This window comes from Xenopus laevis, chromosome 4L (genome assembly GCF_017654675.1).
Source record: "Xenopus laevis strain J_2021 chromosome 4L, Xenopus_laevis_v10.1, whole genome shotgun sequence".
Taxonomy (NCBI): Eukaryota; Metazoa; Chordata; class Amphibia; order Anura; family Pipidae; genus Xenopus; species Xenopus laevis.
Genome location: NC_054377.1, coordinates 69918607 through 69924313, shown reverse-complemented (window position 1 = coordinate 69924313; position 5707 = coordinate 69918607).

Sequence of the window (5707 nt, the reverse complement as noted above, 5' to 3'; positions counted from 1 at the left end):
CGACTGACACCAGGAAAGCTATATGCAGGGGAATATATCCACATGCACTCACTCCTGCCTGCCTACAGCGCCACCCAAGGCTCGGAGGTTCCGCTACAGTTGAAAGAAAACTGAGCTATTGGCTGTAACCCGACCCTCCTCCCCCTGCTGTTCCCCCTCCCTCCGCCTCCCCTGCTCCACGTGACTGGTCTCCAAGTGCAAATTGCTGGTTTGCCCCATATGTGACAGGGAAGAGATCTGTACTTCAGATTGTGCGCCATTCTTTGACACAGCTGCAGTGACTTATGTCTGCCTCATTCTGCCATGAATATTAGTGGCCTAAGTTTATGTGTGTTGGGAGCAGCAGTGATCAGGACAGGGAATCTATTCTCATTCAGCAGCTTTGTCTCTTTATTTCTCTCTTTATTGCAGCTGCTCTTCCTATCCACATTTTCTCTGAAAGAAGCACGATTCCAAAGGGCCCTTTTTTGCTGTTTTCATGCGATGGATGGTTTTCCAGGGATTTATAAGATTATCAAATATGGTACATGGCATCAGTACTGTGTCGTCATCCTGGTATGAGTTCTGGGGGTATATGTACATGGCATTGGTACAGTTCATCAGGGCTAGACTGATACACACTACTAAGTGAGGCTCATTTATCAACACTGGGCAAATTAGCCTATGGGCAGTTACCTATAGCAACCAATCAGTGATCAGGTTTTTAAAGCCAGCTGCAAGTAGAACCATGAATGCAGCAATCTGATTGGTTGCCATGGGTAACTGCCCAGGGGCAAATTTGCACAGTGTTGATAAATAACCCCCAGTCGGGCATCAGGCCCTTCTTCCGACTGGTCATGGCAGGAAGAGGAACCACAGGGTGACAGCCCAGTCCGACCCTACGAGCAGACGCAGCACACACTGAAAGAACCAGCCAGCTAACTGTCATGCCCGGGTGACCAGGTCCCCTCCGCTTTTGCAGGACTGCCACTTGTCAGGCTGTGTGAGTGCAGGGTGAAGGGAAGACGGTGCTGGCTGTCAAGCAGGCGGGTGGGCAGGGAGCCAGTGGGCCCATAGGGTTGCCATCTGGCCAGTATTTTACCGGCCTGGCCGGTAAAAATTATGGTTGATCCCAATGTTATTAATAGGGAAAAAAGATAAATATATAGGAAGGCTGGTATTTTTTTCCAGAAAAGGTGGCAACCCTACTCACGCAGCGGCTGGCTCTGGCACAGGATGCACTGTGCCGCCAATGTAATTAGAGGGCCTAGGGCCCACCGGGTATTTACACAGTGTCAGTGCCAGTCCGACCCTGTGTATCATCCTGCTATGAGTTCTGGGGGTATTTGTACATGACATTGGTACTTTGTCATCATCCTGCCATGAGTGCTGGAGGTATTTTAAGAATAAACACCAGGTGAGTATAAGTAAATAACAAATAATAATGTTGTGAACACCGCAATGGTAACATAGGAGTAATAACATTTATTGCAGTTGAACAGGTTACACAAACCACCAGAATTAGAGATGTTAATAAAAAATTATTACAACAAGAGGCACAATGGATTTATGCAATGAACAGCAAAGCTCCATTTGGGCTCAATGAGGCATTTACTTTCATCCCATTTCTCTAATTTACAGTATTAAAAGAACTACACGCCTCCCACAGAGCTATGGATAAGTAGGGGAAACCAAAATAAAACAAAACACAACAAAAGGTTTTTATTAATTGTGGAACCTTTTTTGATTCATTCATTTTTGACACATTAAATTCACACTGACAGCTGGGGTATGTAACATGTACTTTGTGTCCAATCATAAATGTGAGTTCCTTAGGTCACAGCCAATTATGTACTGGCAACGCAGGCTCATTGTAACAGTGCAGCAGAAAGGGTAGGTTAAGCATGACTTCAATATGCAACCGGTGGAAGTAGTGCCGTGGTGATGAACTTCCAGACACATGTACTTGGTTACCATGGATTAGCCAATAAGAGATAAGCAATAAGCTTGTTCCAGTCCAGGAAACGAAAATCTCTGCTCTGGAAGTATGATATGATTTCCAGTTATTTAACTCATAGAACGACGAGCACACACCACTTATGCCCCTGAAGAAGCCGGTTGTACGACGAAACGCTTAGGCGGCATAGGTGGACGGTGGCGAGATCAGCTCCCACTGTTCCCATCGTAGTCAGACAGGTTTTTACTAAAATGGGAACAATGGAAGGGAGGGGGCTTTGAAGACTTATTCAACATACAGCTATAATAATTATTAGCGGATGCTTGAATGAAATTTTGGCATTACCCATGAGTGGGTCCACTTTCTACCTTTTGTGGTTTTTAGCTTAAATATTTTTTATGGATACTGTCCAGCAGTGCACACGCAATTTTAGAATAAATTAATTTATCTATTTATATTTGATATATTTACTGATGGTCGGGCGCATGAAACTCACGCACCTTGCCTTGTCTGGTTGCCTAACCTTCTCCCAACAGGTACCATCCAGACCCAAGCCCAGCAGCACAGATAAAAATAAATGTAAATGAAAATACAAATAATTGAAAAAAGCTAAATCATGGTCCCTTGTGTTTCCAGGTGCACCAGTGATCCTGATTAATTGCTATATTTCTAAACTTTTGGGAGTGGGAGTAGCCTAGAAGGGGGGCCCTGTGGAAAGTGTCTAGGGGCTTCACATCTCATTAATCTGCCACTGATTGCGATAATATCCAAATCAACCCAACAGAAGTGACAGAAAACATACTAGTAGATTATGTCAGTTACTAGCTCTTTTCCAGGACACAGCTTTAAAAAAAATGTCCAAATCAATAATAAAGACCAGTTCAATATTTTTTTCTGTTCAGCTGCTTTCCAGTTTGCTATTTCAGAAACTATCTAGTTCCTAGAGCCTTATTACTGTAGCAACTAAGCAGTGGTTTGAATGAGATATGAATAGGTGAGGGAATGAATAGGAAGTTACATGTTACATGTAATAAAAAGTAATAATAACAATAAAATAGTGCAACTATTTGTTGGTTGCTGGGGTCAATGACCCCCTATTTGATAGCTGGAAAGAGCAAGAAGAATACAAATTATGCAAAACCTATAACAAAATAAATAACAAAGACCAATTGCAAAGTTGTTAGGAATTGGCCCGTCTATAACATACCAAAAGTTAACTTGAAGGTGAACAACCCTTTTAAGCCACTTTCCCCATGTCTCCTACAATAACAGGTCAATTTCCTGCTGTCAGTAATTTGCCCCCGAGACCTAACTTACCTACTTCATTGAAATGCATAAAATCATCACCCAGAGTCCTCTGAAGTGGAGGTGCAGGGAGCAAGACGGGCTAAACAGGGATGGACATGGGCGAAATAAAGAGGGGCCTGGGGTGTAAGACGTCATACAACATTTCACCCCCAGCTCAATGCCGCCCTCGGCCTGGCCCTTTGTAACCTTGCCCACACATCCGGGCCTGATTGCATGGGAAGATCAGATAAAATATGATCCACAAAATATGATCTAAATCTCCTGTGTAGTAATGTAGTAAATGTAAAATAAATTAGCTATGTATGGATGCTGTTCCTAACTAGATACAATCATTGGGTAGGAATCTCTGTGAAGAAAGATGTCACTTTTGAGTATTATTTACCCTTTGCCTGCAAATTAAGTGTTACATAGTCAACAAGCAAAATATGTACCTTCACAAAGCATCCTTAAAGAAAAAAGAACATGAAAATCACTGGAGTTGGCCCACTGGAACATGGCCCGCGGTATCAGGTAAGTGATTATAATAAGTGGGGGGTGACTAACAATTGGGCCCACCAAATTAATTTTCCTTTAACTCATCCAGACAAAGAGAGTGGAGAGTTAAGACAGATGACTTCAACGTTGTTTCCATCCTTATGATCAGTGGAGTAACTTGGGAACATCGGGCCCCCCCTGCCAAAAAGCTGCTGAAGGCTTGGACAGTGCCCCTCCACTGGCCCCTGACCTGCTCACACTGCTATTTTTAAAGTACAAGACAGGTTGGGGAGGGGGACTATGATACAGCAGACCAAAGTTGAGGACAGTGGGACATTATGAATTGAAAGCTATTTAATGTGATAAATGGGGTAAATTATTTATATGCCTTCACCTTTGGACCGATCTTCGCTCTGCTCTGTGTACTTGCACTAAAGTGGAAGCTGTACTTTTCAGTGCAGATAAATGGAGCTAAAAAAGAGTGTAACTGAGAGTTTGCAGGTTGAAAGCAGTGCCCTTAGTGCTAATAAAGGCAGGTAAATGCCTGTCGGAAAATAGGACAGATGTCGATCATGCAGGATTAATATTGTTGTATTGAGGGCCGCATCTGTGCGTTTATGCAGTCCTCGATCTGATGGCCAGTATATCTGCAATTACGATCCAATCGTTGGCCCAAGGGGACCTTGCTAAATGATGTATGGTCAACTTTAGTTACCATCAAGTAAACCGTACTGATTTATTGTTCCTAATAAGAAAGGAAATCATTAAAGAAGTATGATTTCTTTGCTTAAAATAGACTCTATGGGACACAACCTTCTGGTATTTTGGAGATTCTGGAAAACTGGGTTCCCAATAATAGATCTCAAACCTGTATTGTATACTGTACAATGAGGTAAGAATAGTGAAATGTTGTCACTAGCACAATGCCCCATATCATGTGCAGGATTTGAAACAGTGTAGAATTGAACATAAAGGGTGTTATAATAACCCTTATGGGCCTAAATGCTGGGTGCCAGAAATAAAGGATGAATCAGAGGCTAGCCCTACTGCCAGCAGTGTATTTGGTTCCAGAGCTACCCTAGGCACCAAACCACCAACTCCCTCCCCTCTCAGATCAGAGTATGTACAGTGCTGTCTAAACATGCACCTATTAAGAGAGGAAGGGGGTAAAACTCTTCCCTCAACTGCACCTCCTGATTTAGCTGCAAGTGTCTGGTTACAGCCTGGTGACATTTTTTAAATAATTTATTTTATACCTCTGTAGGCAACCAAGAGCTGCCCCCTAAAGCTGTCGCTCTAGACAAGGATGCCTATATAGATTGCTGCCAATTGCTATGTTCAAGTCAGGGAGGAATAAATAGAGATAGGAATATTCAGGTGCGAGAGTATAAAACTATCTGCCCCAAATAAGGACTGCAATCACATAACACTGTAAATCATAAACTCTGTGTACTAACAGGCATTCTTCTGTAATAATCAGGGAGGTTCTACTGTATATAAAAATGTCTTTTTTATTCGCCAAAAAAGCGTAAGCGTACTTCTGTGTGTATGAATACAGTATTTTTATGGACCTCTCCACTAAAATTATTGTTTTGACAAGCTTTTAAGTTGTTTCAATTAATGAATGTTAAAAGTTATATTTTAATGTAGAACCTCCCCCAGTACCCCTTGAAGTAGTATTACTTTTTGGTAGAGGAATAAAGGTGACTTTGCTTCTGTGTTTGGCAACCGCTTGTCAAACATACCTAATCTTGCAGCTGGGATCTTGCCAAATTTGAAAGTGAATTCTGTACTTGGCATTCCCTTTCTCTATAGTGAAAACGTGTTTTCCCTGGGGTCTCTGTGCACTAGTTCCTGATTGGTCAGTTGCAGAATGCAATCATTTCGAGCGATCAAGCACCTTGAGCATTGCTACTAATTGTGCACAGACTGACAGTTGTCTTTGAATACACAAGCAGAGATGAAAAATTGTAACCATTGTAGAAATAT